The sequence below is a fragment of the Carcharodon carcharias genome, chromosome 6, assembly GCF_017639515.1.
Source record: "Carcharodon carcharias isolate sCarCar2 chromosome 6, sCarCar2.pri, whole genome shotgun sequence".
Taxonomy (NCBI): domain Eukaryota; kingdom Metazoa; phylum Chordata; class Chondrichthyes; order Lamniformes; family Lamnidae; genus Carcharodon; species Carcharodon carcharias.
The window spans coordinates 197,497,772-197,518,351 of NC_054472.1; positions in this window are offsets into that span (position 1 = coordinate 197,497,772).

Sequence of the window (20,580 nt, forward strand, 5' to 3'; positions counted from 1 at the left end):
GGACTGTAAAGAGAGAGATTCAGTGAGCAGAGCGGGGTTGTAAAGAGAGAGATTCAGTGAGCAGAGCGGGGCTGTATAGATAGTGATTCAGTGAGCAGAAAGAGCCTGTAAAGAGAGAGATTCAGTGAACAGATCGGGACTTTAAAGAGAGATTCAGTGTGCAGAGCGGGACTGTAAAGAGAGATTCAGTGAATAGAGTGGGGTTGTAAAGAGAGAGGTTCAGTGAGCAGAGTGGGACTGTAAAGAGAGAAATTTAGTGAACAGATCGGGACTTTAAAGTGAGATTCAGTGAGCAGAGCGGGCCTGTTAAGAGAAAGATTCAGTGAGCGGAGCAAGACCTTATAGAGAGAAATTCAGTGAGCAGAGCGAGGGTGTAAAGAGAGAGACTCAATTAGCAGAGCGGGTCTGTAAATCGAGAGATTCAGTGAGCATAGCAGGGAGGTAAAGAGAGAGATTCAGTGAGCAGAGGGCAGTTGTAAAGAGAGAGATTCCGTGAGCAGAGCGGGACAGTAAAGGGAGAGATTCAGTGAGCAGAGCTGGTGTGTAAAGAGAGAGATTCAGTGAGCAGAGCGGGACTGCAAAGAGATTTAGTGAGCGGAGCAGGACATTATAGAGATAAATTCAGTGAGCAGAGGGCAGTTGTAAAGAGAAAGAATCCGTGAGCAGAGGGCAGTTTTAAAGAGAGAGATTCCGTGAGCAGAGGGCAGTTGTAAAGAGAGAGATTCCGTGAGCAGAGCAGGACTGTAAATCGAGAGATTCAGTGAGCAGAGCAGGGCTGTATAGATAGAGATTCAGTGAGCAGAAAGGGACTGTAAAGAGTGAGATCCAGTGAGCAGATGGGGATGTAAAGAGAGAGATTCAGTGAGCAGAGCGGGACTGTAAAGAGACAGATTCAGTGAGCAGAGCGGGGTTGCAAAAAGAGAGATTCAGTGAGCAGAGCGGGACTGTTAACGAGAGATTCAGGGAGCAGAGCGGGACTGTAAAGAGAGAGATTCAGTGAGCAGAGCGGGGAGTTAAATAGAAGGATTCAGTGAGCAGAGGGCCGTTGTAAAGAGAGAGATTCAGTGAGCAGAGCGGGGCTGTATAGATAGAGATTCAGTGAGTAGAAAGAGACTGTAAAGAGAGAGATTCAGTGAACAGAGTGGGACTGTAAAGAGACAGATTCAGTGAGCAGAGTGGGACTGTAAAGAGACAGATTCAGTGAGCAGAGCGGGACTGTAAAGAGAGAGATTCAGTGAGCAGAGCGGGACTGTAAAGAGAGAGATTCAGTGAGCAGAGCGGGACTGTAAATCGAGAGATTCAGTGAGCAGAGCAGGGAGGTAAAGAGAGATTCAGGGAGAGGAGCAGAACTTAAAAGAGAGAGATTCAGTGAGCAGAACAGGACTGTAAAGAGAGAGATTGAGTGAGAAGAGCGGGGCTGTAAATAGAGAGATTCAGGGAGAGGAGCAGAAATTTAAAGAGAGAGATTCAGTGAGCAGAGAGGGACTGTAAAGAGAGAGATTCAGTGAGCAGAGCAGGATTTTAAATACTGACATTTTGTGAGCAGAGCGGGGCTATAAAGAGAGAGATTCAGTGAACAGAGCCGTACTTTATTTGGAGAGATTCAGTGAGCAGAGCGGGACTGCAAAGAGACAGATTCATTGAGCAGAGTAGGACTGTAAAGAGAGAGATTCAGTGAGCAGAACAGGATTTTAAATACTGACATATTGTGAGCAGAGCGGGACTGTAAAGAGAGAGGTTCAGAGAGCAGAGCGGGAATGTAAAGTGAGAGATTCAGTGAGCAGAGCGGGACTGTAAAGAGAGAAATTCAGTGAGCAGAGCGGGACTGTAAAGAGAGAAATTCAGTGAGCAGAGCGGGGATTTATAGAGAGAGGTTCAGTGACAGAGCGGTGGAGTAAAGACAGATTCAGTGAGCAGAGCAGGACTGAAAAGACGGAGATTCAGTGAACAGATTGGGACTTTAAAGAGAGAGATTCCGTGAGCAGAGCGGGACTGTAAATAGTTTCAGTGAGCAGAGCGGGACTGTAAAGAGAGAGATTCAGTGAGCAGAGCGGGGTTGTAAAGAGAGAGATTCAGTGAGCAGAGCGGGACTATAACGAGAGATTCAGTGAGCAGAGCGGGACTGTAAAGAGAGAGATTCATTGAGTAGAGCGTGACTGTAAATAGATTCATTGAGCAGAGCGGGGATGTGAAGAGATAAGTTCAGTGAGCAGAGCGGGACTGTAAAGAGAGAGATTCAGTGAGCAGAGCGGGGCTGTGAAGAGAGAAGTTCAGTGAGCAGAGCGGGACTGTAATGAGAGAGATTCAGTGAGCAGAGCGGGAATACAACGAGAGATTCAGTGAGCAGAGCGGGACTGTAAATGGATTCATTGAGCAGAGCGGGGCTGTAAAGAGAGAAGTTCAGTGAGCAGAGCGGGAATGTAAAGAGAGAGATTCAGTGAGCAGAGCGGGGTTGTAAAGAGAGAGATTCAGTGAGCAGAGCGGGGAGTTAAATAGAGGGATTCAGTGAGCAGAGGGCCGTTGTAAAGAGAGAAATTCAGTGAGCAGAGCGGGGCTGTATAGATAGAGATTCAGTGAGCAGAAAGAGACTGTAAAGAGAGAGATTCAGTGAAAAGATCGGGACTTTAAAGAGAGATTCAGTGAACAGATCGGGACTTTAAAGAGAGATTCAGTGAGCAGAGCGGGACTGTAAAGAGAGATTCAGTGAATAGAGCGGGGTTGTAAAGAGAGAGGTTCAGTGAGCAGAGTGGGACTGTAAAGAGAGAAATTTAGTGAACAGATCAGGACTTTAATGTGAGATTCAGTGAGCAGAGCGGGCCTGTTAAGAGAGAGATTCAGTGAGCGGAGCAAGACCTTATAGAGAGAAATTCAGTGAGCAGAGCGGGGGTGTAAAGAGAGAGACTCAATTAGCAGAGCGGGTCTGTAAATCGAGAGATTCAGTGAGCAGAGCAGGGAGGTAAAGAGAGAGATTCAGTGAGCAGAGGGCAGTTGTAAAGAAAGAGATTCCGTGAGCAGAGCAGGACAGTAAAGGGAGAGATTCAGTGAGCAGAGCTGGTGTGTAAAGAGAGAGATTCAGTGAGCAGAGCGGGGTGGTAAATAGAGAAATTCAGTGAGCAGATTGGGACTATAAAGACAGAGATTCAGTGAACAGAGCGGGGGTGTAACGTGAGAGATTCAGTGAGCAGAGCGGGGAGGTAAAGAGAGAAATTGAGTGAGCAGAGACGGGCTTTATAGAGAGAGGTTCAAAGACAGAGCGGTGGAGTAAAGACAGAGATTCAGTGAGCAGAGCAGGACTGAAAGGACGGAGATTCAGTGAGCAGATTGGGACTTTAAAGATAGAGATTCATTTAGCAGAACGGGGCTATAAAGTGAGAGGTTCATTGAACAGAGCCATACTTTAAAGGGAGAGATTCAGTAAGCAGAGCGGGGTTGTAAAAAGAGAGATTCAGGGAGCAGTACGGGACTATAACGAGAGATTCAGTGAGCAGAGAGGGACTGTAAAAAGAAAGATTCAGTGAGCAGAGCGGGGTTGTGAAGAGAGAGATTCAGTGAGCAGAGCGGGAGTTAAATAGAGGGATTCAGTGAGCAGAGGGCCGTTGTAAAGAGAGAGATTCAGTGAGCAGAGCGGGGCTGTATAGATAGAGATTCAGTGAGCAGAAAGACACTGTAAAGAGAGAGATTCAGTGAACAGATCGGGACTTTAAAAAGAGATTCAGTGAGCAGAGCGGGACTGTAAAGAGAGATTCAGTGAATAGAGCGGGTTTCAAAATAGAGAGGTTCAGTGAGCAGAGTGGGACTGTAAAGAGAGAAATTTAGTGAACAGATTGGGACTTTAAAGAGAGATTCAGTGAGCTGAGGGGGATGGTAAAGACGGAGATTCAGTGAAAAGAATTGGGACTTTAAAGAGAGAGATTCATTTGGCAGAATGGGGCTATAAAGAGAGAGGTTCTGTGAACAGAGCCATACTTTAAAGGGAGAGATTCAGTGAGCGGAGCGGGACTCTAAAGAGAGAGATTCAGTGAGCAGAGCTGGACTGTAAAGAGAGAGATTCAGTGAGCAGAGCGGGACTGTAAAGAGAGAGGTTCAGTGATCAGAGGGGTACTCTAAAGAGAGAGAGTCAGTGAGCACAGTGGGACTTTAAAGAGAGAGATTCAGTGAGCAGAGCTGGACTGTAAAGAGAGAGATTCAGTGAGCAGAGCTGGACTGTAAAGAGTGAGATTCAGTGAGCACAGTGGGAATGTAAATAGAGAGATTCAGTGAACAGAGTGGGACTGTAAAGAGACAGATTCAGTGAGCAGAGTGGGACTGTAAAGAGACAGATTCAGTGAGCAGAGCGGGACTGTAAAGAGAGAGATTCAGTGAGCAGAGCGGGACTGTAAAGAGAGAGGTTCAGCTAGCAGAGCGGGACTGTAAAGAGAGAGATTCAGTGAGCAGAGCGGGACTGTAAATCGAGAGATTCAGTGAGCAGAGCAGGGAGGTAAAGAGAGATTCAGGGAGAGGAGCAGAAATTAAAAGAGAGAGATTCAGTGAGCAGAACAGGACTGTAAAGAGAGAGATTGAGTGAGAAGAGCGGGGCTGTAAATAGAGAGATTCAGGGAGAGGAGCAGAAATTTAAAGAGAGAGATTCAGTGAGCAGAGAGGGACTGTAAAGAGAGAGATTCAGTGAGCAGAGCAGGATTTTAAATACTGACATTTTGTGAGCAGAGCGGGGCAATAAAGAGAGAGATTCAGTGAACAGAGCCGTACTTTATTTGGAGAGATTCAGTGAGCAGAGCGGGACTGCAAAGAGACAGATTCATTGAGCAGAGTAGGACTGTAAAGAGAGAGATTCAGTGAGCAGAACAGGATTTTAAATACTGACATATTGTGAGCAGAGCGGGACTGTAAAGAGAGAGGTTCAGTGAGCAGAGCGGGACTGTAAAGAGAGAATTTCAGTGAGCAGAGCGGGGATTTATAGAGAGAGGTTCAGTGACAGAGCGGTGGAGTAAAGACAGATTCAGTGAGCAGAGCAGGACTGAAAAGACGGAGATTCAGTGAACAGATTGGGACTTTAAAGAGAGAGATTCCGTGAGCAGAGCGGGACTGTAAATAGTTTCAGTGAGCAGAGCGGGACTGTAAAGAGAGAGATTCAGTGAGCAGAGCGGGGTTGTAAAGAGAGAGATTCATTGAGTAGAGCGTGACTGTAAATAGATTCATTGAGCAGAGCGGGGATGTGAAGAGAGAAGTTCAGTGAGCAGAGCGGGACTGTAAAGAGAGAGATTCAGTGAGCAGAGCGGGGCTGTAAAGAGAGAGATTCAGTGAGCAAAGCGAGAATGTAAAGAGAGAGATTCAGTGAGCAGAGCGGGACTGTAAAGAGAGAGATTCAGTGAGCAGAGCGGGGCTGTGAAGAGAGAAGTTCAGTGAGCAGAGCGGGACTGTAATGAGAGAGATTCAGTGAGCAGAGCGTGAATATAACGAGAGATTCAGTGAGCAGAGCGGGACTGTAAATGGATTCATTGAGCAGAGCGGGGCTGTAAAGAGAGAAGTTCAGTGAGCAGAGCGGGAATGTAAAGAGAGAGATTCAGTGAGCAGAGCAGGGTTGTAAAGAGAGAGATTCAGTGAGCAGAGCGGGGTTGTAAAGAGAGAGATTCAGTGAGCAGAGCGGGGCGTTAAATAGAGGGATTCAGTGAGCAGAGGGCCGTTGTAAAGAGAGAAAGTCAGTGAGCAGAGCGGGGCTGTATAGATAGAGCTTCAGTGAGCAGAAAGAGACTGTAAAGAGAGAGATTCAGTGAACAGCTCGGGACTTTAAAGAGAGATTCAGTGAACAGATCGGGACTTTAAAGAGAGATTCAGTGAACAGATCGGGACTTTAAAGAGAGATTCAGTGAGCAGAGAGGGACTGTAAAGAGAGATTCAGTGAATAGAGCGGGGTTGTAAAGAGAGAGGTTCAGTGAGCAGAGTGGGACTGTAAAGAGAGAAAATTAGTGAACAGATCGGGACTTTAAAGTGAGATTCAGTGAGCAGAGCGGGCCTGTTAAGAGAGAGATTCAGTGAGCGGAGCAAGACCTTATAGAGAGAAATTCAGTGAGCAGAGCGGGGGTGTAAAGAGAGAGACTCAATTAGCAGAGCAGGTCTGTAAATCGAGAGATTCAGTGAGCAGAGCAGGGAAGTAAAGAGAGAGATTCAGTGAGCAGAGGGCAGTTGTAAAGAAAGAGATTCCGTGAGCAGAGCGGGACAGTAAAGGGAGAGATTCAGTGAGCAGAGCTGGTGTGTAAAGAGAGAGATTCAGTGAGCAGAGCGGGACTGTAAAGAGATTCAGTGAGCGGAGCAGGACATTATAGAGATAAATTCAGTGAGCAGAGGGCAGTTGTAAAGAGAGAGATTCCGTGAGCAGAGGGCAGTTTTAAAGAGAGAGATTCCGTAAGCAGAGGGCAGTTGTAAAGAGAGAGATTCCGTGAGCAGAGCGGGACTGTAAATCGAGAGATTCAGTGAGCAGAGCAGGGCTGTATAGATAGAGATTCAGTGAGCAGAAAGGGACTGTAAAGAGTGAGATCCAGTGAGCAGATGGGGATGTCAAGAGAGAGATTCAGTGAGCAGAGCGGGACTGTAAAGAGAGATTTTTTGAGTAGACCGGGGCTGTAAAGACAGAGATGCAGTGAACAGATCGGGTTCTTTAAAGAGAGATTCAGTGAGCAGAGCGGGACTGTAAAGAGAGAGATTCAGGGATAAGGGCAGGACTGTAAAGAGATTTAGTGAGTAGAGTGGGACTGTAAAGAGAGAGATTCAGTGAGCAGAGCGGGGGTGTAACGAGACAGATTCAGTGAGCAGAGTGGGGTTGAAAAGAGAGAGTTTCAGTGAGCAGAGCAGGAGTGTAACGACAGAGAGTCCTTTAGCATAACGGGGCTATACAGAGGGAGGTTCAGTGAACAGAGCCATACTTTAAAGGGAGAGATTCAGGGAGCAGAGCGGGACTGTAAAGAGAGAAATTCAGTGAGCAGAGCGGGACTGTAAAGAGAGAAATTCAGTGAGCAGAGCGGGACTGTAAAGAGAGACATTCAGTGAGCTGAGCAGGGTTGTAAAAAGAGAGATTCAGTGAGCAGAGCGGGATTGTAAAGAGAGAGATTCAGTGAGCAAAGCGGGGCTGTAAAGAGAGAGATTCAGTGAGCAGAGCGGGATTGTAAAGAGAGAGATTCAGTGAGCAGAGTGGGGCTATAAAGAGAGAGATTCAGTGAACAGAGCCGTACTTTATTTGGAGAGATTCAGTGAGCAGAGCGGGACTGTAAAGAGAGAGATTCAGTGAGCAGAGCGGGACTGTAAAGAGAGAGATTCAGTGAGCAGAGCGGGACTGTAAAGAGAGAGATTCAGTGAGCAGAGCGGGACTGTAAAGAGAGAGATTCAGTGAGAAGAGCTGGACTGTAAAGAGTGAGATTCAGTGAGCACAGTGGGAATGTAAATAGAGAGATTCAGTGAATAGAGCGGGGTTGTAAAGAGAGAGGTTCAGTGAGCAGAGTGGGACTGTAAAGAGAGATTTTTTGAGTAGACCGGGGCTGTAAAGAGAGAGATGCAGTGAACAGATCGGGTTCTTTAAAGAGAGATTCAGTGAGCAGAGCGGGACTGTAAAGAGAGAGATTCAGTGAGCAGAGCGGGACTGTAAAGAGAGAGATTCAGTGAGCAGAGCGGGACTGTAAAGAGAGAGATTCAGTGAGCAGAGCGGGACTGTAAAGAGAGAGATTCAGTGAATAGAGCGGGGTTGTAAAGAGAGAGGTTCAGTGAGCAGAGTGGGACTGTAAAGAGAGATTTTTTGAGTAGACCGGGGCTGTAAAGACAGAGATGCAGTGAACAGATCGGGTTCTTTAAAGAGAGATTCAGTGAGCAGAGCTGGACTGTAAAGAGAGAGATTCAGGGATCAGGGCGGGACTGTAAAGAGATTTAGTGAGCAGAGCGGGACTGTAAAGAGAGAGATTCAGTGAGCAGAGCGGGGCTGTAAAGAGAGAGACTCAGTGAGCAGAGCGGGGTTGTAAAGAGAGAGATTCAGTGAGCAGAACAGGATTTTAAGTACTGACATTTTGTGAGCAGAGAGGGGCTATAAAGAGAGAGATTCAGTGAACAGAGCCGTACTTTATTTGGAGAGATTCAGTGAGCAGAGCGGGACTGTAAACAGAGTGATTCACTGAGCAGAGCGGGGCTGTAAAGAGAGAGATTCAACTAACAGAGCTGGACTGTTAATCGAGAGGTTCAGTTAGCAGGGCAGTACTTTAAAAAGAGAGATTCAGTGAGCAGAGCGGGACTGTAAATCAAGAGTTTCAGTTAGCAGAGCAGGACTTTAAGGAGAGAGAATCAGTGAACAGATCGGGACTTTAAAGAGAGATTCAGTGAGCAGGGCAATACTTTAAAGAGCGAGATTCAGTGAGCAGAGCGGGACTGTCAAGAGAGAGATTCAGTGAGCAGAGTGGGGAGGTAAAGAGAGAAATTCAGTGAGCAGATTGGGACTATAAAGACAGAGATTCAGTGAACAGAGCGGGGGTGTAACGTGAGAGATTCAGTGAGCAGAGCGGGGAGGTAAAGAGAGAAATTGAATGAGCAGAGATGTGCTTTATAGAGAGAGGTTCAGAGACAGAGCGGTGGAGTAAAGACAGAGATTCAGTGAGCAGAGCAGGACTGAAAGGATGGAGATTCAGTGAACAGATTGGGACTTTAAAGAGAGAGATTCAGTGAGCAGAGCGGGACTGTAAAGATAGAAATTCATTTAGCAGAACGGGGCTATAAAGTGAGAGGTTCAGTGAACAGAGCCATACTTTAAAGGGAGAGATTCAGTAAGCAGAGCGGGGTTGTAAAAAGAGAGATTCAGGGAGCAGTACGGGACTATAACGAGAGATTCAGTGAGCAGAGAGGGACTGTAAAAAGAGAGATTCAGTGAGCAGAGCAGGGTTGTGAAGAGAGAGATTCAGTGAGCAGAGCGGCAGTTAAATAGAGGGATTCAGTGAGCAGAGGGCCGTTGTAAAGAGAGAGATTCAGTGAGCAGAGCGGGGCTGTATAAATAGAGAAACAGTGAGCAGAAAGAGACTGTAAAGAGAGAGATTCAGTGAACAGATCGGGACTTTAAAGAGAGATTCAGTGAGCAGTGTGGGACTGTAAAGAGAGATTCAGTGAATAGAGCGGGGTTGAAAATAGAGAGGTTCAGTGAGCAGAGTGGGACTGAAAAGAGAGAAATTTAGTCAACAGATCGGGACTTTAAAGAGAGATTCTTTGAGCAGAGCGGGCCTGTAAAGAGAGAGATTCTGTGAGCAGAGCAGGGAGGTAAAGAGAGAGATTCAGTGAGTAAAGGGCAGTTGTAAAGAGAGAGATTCCGTGAGCAGAGCGGGACAGTAAAGGGAGAGATTTAGTGAGCAGAGCGGGGGTGTAAAGAGAGAGATTCAGTGAGCAGAGCGGGGTTATAAAGAGAGAGATTCAGTGAGCGGAGCAGGACCTTATAGAGAGAAATTCAGTGAGCAGAGCGGGGGTGTAAAGAGAGAGACTCAATTAGCAGAGCAGGGTTGTTAATCGAGAGGTTCAGTGAGCAGAGCGGGACTGTAAAGAGAGAGATTCAGTGAGCAGAGCGGGACTGTAAATCGAGAGATTCAGTGAGCAGAGCAGGGAGGTAAAGAGAGAGATTGAGTGAGAAGAGCGGGGCTGTAAATAGAGAGATTCAGGGAGAGGAGCAGAACTTAAAAGAGAGAGATTCAGTGAGCAGAACAGGACTGTAAAGAGAGAGATTGAGTGAGAAGAGCGGGGCTGTAAATAGAGAGATTCAGGGAGAGGAGCAGAAATTTAAAGAGAGAGATTCAGTGAGCAGAGTGGGACTGTAAATCAAGAGTTTCAGTTAGCAGAGCAGGACTTTAAGGAGAGAGAATCAGTGAACAGATCGGGACTTTAAAGAGAGATTCAGTGAGCAGGGCAATACTTTAAAGAGCGAGATTCAGTGAGCAGAGCGGGACTGTAAATAGATTCTGTGAGCAGAGTGGGACTGTCAAGAGAGAGATTCAGTGAGCAGAGCGGGGAGGTAAAGAGAGAAATTCAGTGAGCAGATTGGGACTATAAAGACAGAGATTCAGTGAACAGAGCGGGGGTGTAACGTGAGAGATTCAGTGAGCAGAGCGGGGAGGTAAAGAGAGAAATTGAGTGAGCAGAGACGGGCTTTATAGAGAGAGGTTCAAAGACAGAGCGGTGGAGTAAAGACAGAGATTCAGTGAGCAGAGCAGGACTGAAAGGACGGAGATTCAGTGAACAGTTTGGGACTTTAAAGAGAGAGATTCAGTGAGCAGAGCAGGACTGTAAAGATAGAGATTCATTTAGCAGAACGGGGCTATAAAGTGAGAGGTTCAGTGAACAGAGCCATACTTTAAAGGGAGAGATTCAGTAAGCAGAGCGGGGTTGTAAAAAGAGAGATTCAGGGAGCAGTACGGGACTATAACGAGAGATTCAGTGACTAGAGAGGGACTGTAAAAAGAGAGATTCAGTGAGCAGAGCGGGGTTGTGAAGAGAGAGATTCAGTGAGCAGAGCAGGAGTTAAATAGAGGGATTCAGTGAGCAGAGGGCCGTTGTAAAGAGAGAGATTCAGTGAGCAGAGCGGGCCTGTATAGATAGAGATTCAGTGAGCAGAAAGAGACTGTAAAGAGAGAGATTCAGTGAACAGATCGGGACTTTAAAGAGAGATTCAGTGAGCAGTGCGGGACTGTAAAGAGAGATTCAGTGAATAGAGCGGGGTTGAAAATAGAGAGGTTCAGTGAGCAGAGTGGGACTGAAAAGAGAGAAATTTAGTCAACAGATCGGGACTTTAAAGAGAGATTCAGTGAGCAGAGCGGGCCTGTAAAGAGAGAGATTCTGTGAGCAGGACAGGGAGGTAAAGAGAGAGATTCAGTGAGTAAAGGGAAGTTGTAAAGAGAGAGATTCCGTGAGCAGAGCGGGACAGTAAAGGGAGAGATTCAGTGAGCAGAGCGGGGGTGTAAAGAGAGAGATTCAGTGAGCAGAGCGGGGTTATAAAGAGAGAGATTCAGTGAGCGGAGCAGGACCTTATAGAGAGAAATTCAGTGAGCAGAGCGGGGGTATAAAGAGAGAGACTCAATTAGCAGAGCAGGGTTGTTAATCGAGAGGTTCAGCTAGCAGAGCGGGACTGTAAAGAGAGAGATTCAGTGAGCAGAGCGGGACTGTAAATCGAGAGATTCAGCGAGCAGAGCAGGGAGGTAAAGAGAGATTCAGGGAGTGGAGCAGAACTTAAAAGAGAGAGATTCAGTGAGCAGAACAGGACTGTAAAGAGAGAGATTGAGTGAGAAGAGCGGGGCTGTAAATAGAGAGATTCAGGGAGAGGAGCAGAAATTTAAAGAGAGAGATTCAGTGAGCAGAGTGGGACTGTAAATCGAGAGATTCAGTGAGCAGAGCAGGGAGGTAAAGAGAGAGATTCAGTGTGCAGAGCGGGGCTGTATAGATAGAGATTCAGTGAGCAGAAAGGGACTGTAAAGAGTGAGATCCAGTGAGCAGATGGGGATGTAAAGAGAGAGATTCAGTGAGCAGAGCGGGACTGTGAAGAGACAGATTCAGTGAGCAGAGCTGGACTGTAAAGAGTGAGATTCAGTGAGCAGAGTGGGAATGTGAATAGAGAGATTCAGTGAATAGAGCGGGGCTGTAAAGAGAGAGGTTCAGTGAGCAGAGTGGATCTGTAAAGAGCGATTTTTTGAGTAGACCGGGGCTGTAAAGACAGAGATGCAGTGAACAGATCGGGTTCTTTAAAGAGAGATTCAGTGAGCAGAGTGGGAATGTAAAGAGAGAGATTCAGGGATAAGGGCAGGACTGTAAAGAGATTTAGTGAGTAGACCGGGACTGTAAAGAGAGAGATTCAGTGAACGGATCGGGACTTTAAAGAGAGATTCAGTGAGCAGAGCGGGACTGTAAAGAGAGATTCAGTGAACAGAGCGGGGTTGAAAATAGAGAGGTTCAGTGAGCAGAGTGGGACTGAAAAGAGAGAAATTTAGTCAACAGATCGGGACTTTAAAGAGAGATTCAGTGAGCAGAGCGGGCCTGTAAAGAGAGAGATTCTGTGAGCAGAGCAGGGAGGTAAAGAGAGAGATTCAGTGAGTTAAGGGCAGTTGTAAAGAGAGAGATTCCGTGAGCAGAGCGGGACAGTAAAGGGAGAGATTCAGTGAGCAGAGCTGGTGTGTAAAGAGAGAGATTCAGTGAGCAGAGCGGGGTTATAAAGAGAGAGATTCAGTGAGCGGAGCAGGACCTTATAGAGAGAAATTCAGTGAGCAGAGCGGGGTGTAAAGAGAGAGACTCAATTAGCAGAGCAGGGTTGTTAATCGAGAGGTTCAGCTAGCAGAGCGGGACTGTAAAGAGAGAGATTCAGTCAGCAGAGCGGGACTGTAAATCGAGAGATTCAGTGAGCAGAGCAGGGAGGTAAAGAGAGAGATTCAGGGAGTGGAGCAGAACTTAAAAGAGAGAGATTCAGTGAGCAGAACAGGACTGTAAAGAGAGAGATTGAGTGAGAACAGCAGAAATTTAAAGAGAGAGATTCAGTGAGCAGAGCGGGACTGTAAAGAAAGAGATTCAGTGAGCAGAGCAGGATTTTAAATACTGACATTTTGTGAGCAGAGCGGGGCTATAAAGAGAGAGATTCAGTGAACAGAGCCGTACTTTATTTGGAGAGATTCAGTGAACAGAGCGGGACTGCAAAGAGACAGATTCATTGAGCAGAGCAGGACTGTAAAGAGAGAGATTCAGTGAGCAGAGCGGGAATGTAAAGTGAGAGATTCAGTTAGCAGAGCGGGACTGTAAAGAGAGAAATTCAGTGAGCAGAGCGGGACTGTAAAGAGAGATTCAGTGAGCAGAGCGGGACTGTAAAGAGAGAAATTCAGTGAGCAGAGCGGGGATTTATAGAGAGAGGTTCAGTGACAGAGCGGTGGAGTAAAGACAGATTCAGTGAGCAGAGCAGGACTGAAAAGACGGAGATTCAGTGAACAGATTGGGACTTTAAAGAGAGAGGTTCAGTGAACAGAGCCATACTTTAAAGGGTGAGATTCCGTGCACAGAAAGGGACTGTAAATAGATTCAGTGAGCAGAGCGGGACTGTAAAGAGAGAGATTCAGTGAGCAGAGCGGGGTTGTAAAGAGAGAGATTCAGTGAGCAGAGCGGGACTATAACGAGAGATTCAGTGAGCAGAGCGGGACTGTAAAGAGAGAGATTCACTGAGTAGAGCGTGACTGTAAATAGATTCATTGAGCAGAGCGGGGATGTGAAGAGAGAAGTTCAGTGAGCAGAGCGGGACTGTAAAGAGAGAGATTCAGTGAGCAGAGCGGTGCTGTGAAGAGAGAAGTTCAGTGAGCAGAGCGGGACTGTAATGAGAGAGATTCAGTGAGCAGAGCGGGAATATAACGAGATTCAGTGAGCAGAGCGGGACTGTAAATAGATTCATTGAGCAGAGAGGGGCTGTAAAGAGAGAAGTTCAGTGAGCAGAGCAGGACTGTAAAGAGAGAGATTCAGTGAGCAGAGCGGGGTTGTAAAGAGAGAGATTCAGTGAGCAGAAAGAGACTGTAAAGAGAGAGATTCAGTGAACAGATCGGGACTTTAAAGAGAGATTCAGTGAACAGATCGGGACTTTAAAGAGAGATTCAGTGAGCAGAGCGGGACTGTAAAGAGAGATTCAGTGAATAGAGCGGGGTTGTAAAGAGAGAGGTTCAGTGAGCAAAGTGGGACTGTAAAGAGAGAAATTTAGTGAACAGATCGGGACTTTAAAGTGAGATTCAGTGAGCAGAGCGGGCCTGTAAAGAGAAAGAATCAGTGAGCGGAGCAAGACCTTATAGAGAGAAATTCAGTGAGCAGAGCGAGGGTGTAAAGAGAGAGACTCAATTAGCAGAGCGGGTCTGTAAATCGAGAGATTCAGTGAGCATAGCAGGGAGGTAAAGAGAGAGATTCAGTGAGCAGAGCGGGACAGTAAAGGGAGAGATTCAGTGAGCAGAGCTGGTGTGTAAAGAGAGAGATTCAGTAAGCAGAGCGGGACTGTAAAGAGATTCAGTGAGCGGAGCAGGACATTATAGAGATAAATTCAGTGAGCAGAGGGCAGTTGTAAAGAGAGAGATTCCGTGAGCAGAGGGCAGTTTTAAAGAGAGAGATTCCGTGAGCAGAGGGCAGTTGTAAAGAGAGAGATTCCGTGAGCAGAGCAGGACTGTAAATCGAGAGATTCAGTGAGCAGAGCAGGGCTGTATAGATAGAGATTCAGTGAGCAGAAAGGGACTGTAAAGAGTGAGATCCAGTGAGCAGATGGGGATGTAAAGAGAGAGATTCAGTGAACAGAGCGGGACTGTAAAGAGACAGATTCAGTGAGCAGAGCGGGGTTGCAAAAAGAGAGATTCAGTGAGCAGAGCGGGACTATTAACGAGAGATTCAGGGAGCAGAGCGGGACTGTAAAGAGAGAGATTCAGTGAGCAGAGCGGGGAGTTAAATAGAAGGATTCAGTGAGCAGAGGGCCGTTGTAAAGAGAGAGATTCAGTGAGCAGAGCGGGGCTGTATAGATAGAGATTCAGTGAGTAGAAAGAGACTGTAAAGAGAGAGATTCAGTGAACAGAGTGGGACTGTAAAGAGACAGATTCAGTGAGCAGAGTGGGACTGTAAAGAGACAGATTCAGTGAGCAGAGCGGGACTGAAAAGAGAGAGATTCAGTGAGCAGAGCGGGACTGTAAAGAGAGAGATTCCGTGAGCAGAGCGGGACTGTAAATAGTTTCAGTGAGCAGAGCGGGACTGTAAAGAGAGAGATTCAGTGAGCAGAGCGGGGTTGTAAAGAGAGAGATTCAGTGAGCAGAGCGGGACGAGAACGAGAGATTCAGTGAGCAGAGCGGGACTGTAAAGAGAGAGATTCATTGAGTAGAGCGTGACTGTAAATAGATTCATTGAGCAGAGCGGGGATGTGAAGAGAGAAGTTCAGTGAGCAGAGCGGGACTGTAAAGAGAGAGATTCAGTGAGCAGAGCGGGGCTGTGAAGAGAGAAGTTCAGTGAGCAGAGCGGGACTGTAATGAGAGAGATTCAGTGAGCAGAGCGGGAATATAACGAGAGATTCAGTGAGCAGAGCGGGACTGTAAATGGATTCATTGAGCAGAGCGGGGCTGTAAAGAGAGAAGTTCAGTGAGCAGAGCGGGACTGTAAATGGATTCAGTGAGCAGAGCGGGGTTGAAAAGAGAGAGATTCAGTGAGCAGAGCGGGGAGTTAAATAGAGGGATTCAGTGAGCAGAGGGCCGTTGTGAAGAAAGAAATTCAGTGAGCAGAGCGGGGCTGTATAGATAGAGATTCAGTGAGCAGAAAGAGACTGTAAAGAGAGAGATTCAGTGAACAGATCGGGACTTTAAAGAGAGATTCAGTGAACAGATCGGGACTTTAAAGAGAGATTCAGTGAACAGATCGGGACTGTAAAGAGAGATTCAGTGAATAGAGCGGGGTTGTAAAGAGAGAGGTTCAGTGAGCAGAGTGGGACTGTAAAGAGAGAAATTTAGTGAACAGATCAGGACTTTAAAGTGAGATTCAGTGAGCAGAGCGGGCCTGTAAAGAGAGAGATTCAGTGAGCGGAGCAAGACCTTATAGAGAGAAATTCAGTGAGCAGAGCGGGGGTGTAAAGAGAGAGATTCAATTAGCAGAGCGGGTCTGTAAATCGAGAGATTCAGTGAGCAGAGCAGGGAGGTAAAGAGAGAGATTCAGTGAGCAGAGGGCAGTTGTAAAGAAAGAGATTCCGTGAGCAGAGCGGGACAGTAAAGGGAGAGATTCAGTGAGCAGAGCTGGTGTGTAAAGAGAGAGATTCAGTGAGCAGAGCGGGACTGTAAAGAGATTCAGTGAGCGGAGCAGGACATTATAGAGATAAATTCAGTGAGCAGAGGGCAGTTGTAAAGAGAGAGATTCCGTGAGCAGAGGGCAGTTTTAAAGAGAGAGATTCCGTAAGCAGAGGGCAGTTGTAAAGAGAGAGATTCCGTGAGCAGAGCGGGACTGTAAATCGAGAGATTCAGTGAGCAGAGCAGGGCTGTATAGATAGAGATTCAGTGAGCAGAAAGGGACTGTAAAGAGTGAGATCCAGTGAGCAGATGGGGATGTCAAGAGAGAGATTCAGTGAGCAGAGCGGGACTGTAAAGAGACAGATTCAGTGAGCAGACTGGGACTGTAAAGAGAGAGATTCAGTGAGCAGAGCAAGAACTTATAGAGAGAAATTCAGTGAGCAGAGCGAAACTGTAAAGAGAGAGATTCAGTGAGCAGAGAGGGGCTGTAAAGAGCGAGATTCAGTGAGCAGAGCGGGACTGTAAATAGATTCTGTGAGCAGAGCGGGACAGTCAAGAGAGAGATTCAGTGAGCAGAGCGGGGTGGTAAATAGAGAAATTCAGTGAGCAGATTGGGACTATAAAGACAGAGATTCAGTGAACAGAGCGGGGGTGTAACGTGAGAGATTCAGTGAGCAGAGCGGGGAGGTAAAGAGAGAGATTGAGTGAGCAGAGCCGGGCTTTATAGAGAGAGGTTCAGTGACTGAGCGGTGGAGTAAAGACAGAGATTCAGTGAGCAGAGCAGGACTGAAAGGACGGAGATTCAGTGAGCAGATTGGGACTTTAAAGATAGAGATTCATTTAGCAGAACGGGGCTATAAAGTGAGAGGTTCAGTGAACAGAGCCATACTTTAAAGGGAGAGATTCAGTAAGCAGAGCGGGGTTGTAAAAAGAGAGATTCAGGGAGCAGTACGGGACTATAACGAGAGATTCAGTGAGCAGAGAGGGACTGTAAAAAGAAAGATTCAGTGAGCAGAGCGGGGTTGTGAAGAGAGAGATTCAGTGAGCAGAGCGGGAGTTAAATAGAGGGATTCAGTGAGCAGAGGGCCGTTGTAAAGAGAGAGATTCAGTGAGCAGAGCGGGGCTGTATAGATAGAGATTCAGTGAGCAGAAAGACACTGTAAAGAGAGAGATTCAGTGAACAGATCGGGACTTTAAAGAGAGATTCAGTGAACAGATCGGGACTTTAAAGAGAGATTCAGTGAGCAGAGAGGGACTGTAAAGAGAGATTCAGTGAATAGAGCGGGGTTGTAAAGAGAGAGGTTCAGTGAGCAGAGTGGGACTGTAAAGAGAGAAAATTAGTGAACAGATCGGGACTTTAAACAGAGATTCAGTGAGCAGGGCACTACTTTAAAGAGTGATATTCAGTGAGCAGAGCGGGACTGTCAAGAGAGAGATTCAGTAAGCAGAACGGGACTGTAAAGAGAGAACTTCAGTGAGCAGAGTGGGACTGTAAAGAGAGATTCAGTGAGAAGCTGGGGTTTAAATAGAGAGATTCAGTGAGCAGAGCAAGGCTCAAAAGAGAGAAATTCATTGAGCAGAGTGGGACTGTAAAGAGAGAGATTCAGTGAGCAGAGCGTGGGTGTTACGTGAGAGATTCAGTGAGCAGAAGGGCAGTTGTAAAGAGAGAGATTCCGTGAGCAGAACCGGGTTTATAGAGAGAGGTTCAGTGACAGAGCGGTGGAGCAAAGAGAGATTCGTTGAGCAGAGCAGGACTGTAAAGACGGAGATTCATTGAACAGATTGGGACTTTAAAGAGAGAGATTCATTGAGCTGAACGGGACTGTAAAGAGAGAAATTCAGTGAGCAGAGCGGGGCTGTAAAGAGAGATATTCAGTGAGCAGAACGGGACTGTAAAGAGAGAGATTCAGTGAGCAGAGCGGGGACTGTAAAGAGAGAAATTCAGTGATCAGAGCGGGACTGTAAAAAGAGAGATTCAGTGAGCAGAGCGGGGTTGTAAAGAGGGAGATTCAGTGAGCAGAGCAGGGTTGTAAAAAGAGAGATTCAGTGAGCAGAGCGATACTATAAAGGGAGAAATTCAGAGCGCAGAGCTGGACTGTAAATAGATTCATTGAGCAGAGCGGGGCTGTAAAGAGAGAAGTTCAGTGAGCAGCGCGGGACTGTAAAGAGAGAGATTCAGTGAGCAGAGCAGCGAGGTAAAGAGAGAGATTCAGTGAGCAGAGGGCAGTTGTAAATAGAGAGATTCAGTGAGCAGAACGTGGCTGCATAGAGAGAGGTTCAGTGACAGAGTGGGACTGGAAAGAGAAAGATTCAGTGAGCAGAGCGGGGTTGTAGAGAGAGAGATTCAGTGAGCTGAGGGTGGTTCTGAAGAGAAAGATTCAGTGAGAATAGCGGGGTGTAGAGAGAGATTCAATGAACAGAGCGGGACATTAAAGAGAGAGATTAAGTGAGCAGAGCGGGGTGTAAAGAGAGAGATTCAGTGAGCTGAACAGGATTTTAAATACTGAGATTTTGTGAGCATAGTGGGACTGTAAGGACAGAGATTGAGTGAGCAGAGCGGGGTTGTAAAGAGAGAAATTCAGAGAACAGATCGGAACTTTAAAGAGTGAAATTCAGTTAGCAGAGCGGGGCTATAAAGAGAGAGGTTCAGTGAACAGAGCCGTACTTTAAAGGGAAGATTCAGTGAGCAGAGCGGGACTGTAAAGAGAGAGATTCAGTGAGCAGAGCGGGACTGAAAAGAGAGAGATTCAGTGAGCAGAGCAGAGCTGTTAAGAGAGATTCAATTAACAGAGCAGGACTGTTAATCGAGAGGTTCAGTTAGCAGGGCAGTACTTTAAAGAGAGAGATTCAGTGAGCAGAGCAGGGGTGTTAAGAGAGAGATTCAATTAGATGAGCTGGGTTGTTAATTGAGAGGTTCAGCTAGCAGAGCGGGACTGTAAAGTGAGAGATTCAGTGAGCAGAGCGGGACGGTAAATAAAGAGATTCAGTGAGCAGAACAGGGAGGTAAAGAGCGAGATTCAGTGAGCAGAGCGTGGCTGTATAGAGAGAGGTTTAGTGACAGAGTGGGACTGTAAAGAGAAAGATTCAGTGAGCAGAGCGGGGTTGTAGAGAGAGAGATTCAGTGAGCTGAGGGAGGTTCTAAGAGAAAGATTCAGTGAGAATAGCGGGGTGTAAAGAGTGATTCAATGAAAAGAGCCGTACTTTAAAGGGAGAGATTCAGTGAGCTGAGCGGGACTATAAAGAAACATATTCAGTGAGCAGAGCAAGACTGTAAAGAGATACATTCAGTGAGCAAAGCAGCACTGTAAAGGGACACATTCAGTGAGCAGAGCGGGACTGTAAAGAGAGAGATTCAGTGAGCAGAGCGGGACTGTAAAGAGAGAGATTCAGTGAGCAGAGCGGGACTGTAAAGAGAGAGATTCAGTGAACAGATCGGGATTTAAAGACAGAGATTCACTTAGCAGAGCAGGGCTGTAAAGAGAGAGGTTCAGTGAACAGAGCAGGACTGTAAAGAGAGAGATTCAGTGAGCAGAGCAGGACTGTAAAGAGAGACATTCAGTGAGCAGAGCGGGACTGTAAAGAGAGAGATTAAGTGAGCAGACCGGTGCTGTTAATAGAGAGATTCAATTAACAGAGCAGGACTGTTAATCGAGAGGTTAAGTTAGCAGGGCAGTAATTTAAAGAGAGAGATTAAGTGAGCAGAGCGGTGCTGTTAAGAGAGAGATTCAATTAACAGAGCAGGACTGTTAATCGAGAGGTTAAGTTAGCAGGGCAGTACTTTAAAGAGAGAGATTCAGTGAGCAGAGTGGGATGTAAATCGAGAGGTTCAGTTAGTAGGGCATGACTTTAAAGAGCGAGATTCAATGAGCAGAGAGGGACTGTAACTAGATTCTGTGAGCAGAGTGGGACAGTCAAGAGAGAGATTCAGTGAGCAGAGCGTGACTGTAAAGAAAGAGATTCAGTGAGCAGAGCGGGGCTGTGAAGAGAGTGATTCAGTGAGCAGAGCGGGACTGTGAAGAGAGAGATTCAGTGAGCAGAGCAGGGAAATAAATAGAGAGATTCAGTGAGCTGAGGGCACTTGTAAAGAGAGACATTCAGTGAGCAGAGCAGGGAAATAAATAGAGAGATTCAGTGAGCTGAGGGCACTTGTAAAGAGAGACATTCAGTGAGCAGAGCAGCGAAATAAATAGAGAGATTCAGTGAGCTGAGGGCACTTGTAAAGAGAGAGATTCCATGAGCAGAGCGTGGCTTATAGAGAGATGTTCACTTACAGAGCAGGGCTGAAAAGAGAGAGATTCAGTGAGCAGAGCGGAGATGTTAAGGGACAGATTCAATTAACAAAACAGGACTGTTAATTGAGAGGTTCAGTTAACAGGGCAGTATTTTAAAGAGAGAGATTCCGTGAGCAGAACCGGGTTTATAGAGAGAGGTTCAGTGACAGAGCGGTGGAGCAAAGAGAGATTCGTTGAGCAGAGCAGGACTGTAAAGACGGAGATTCATTGAACAGATTGGGACTTTAAAGAGAGAGATTCATTGAGCTGAACGGGACTGTAAAGAGAGAAATTCAGTGAGCAGAGCGGGGCTGTAAAGAGAGATATTCAGTGAGCAGAACGGGACTGTAAAGAGAGAGATTCAGTGAGCAGAGCGGGGACTGTAAAGAGAGAAATTCAGTGATCAGAGCGGGACTGTAAAAAGAGAGATTCAGTGAGCAGAGCGGGGTTGTAAAGAGAGAGATTCAGTGAGCAGAGCAGGGTTGTAAAAAGAGAGATTCAGTGAGCAGAGCGGTACTATAAAGGGAGAAATTCAGAGCGCAGAGCTGGAC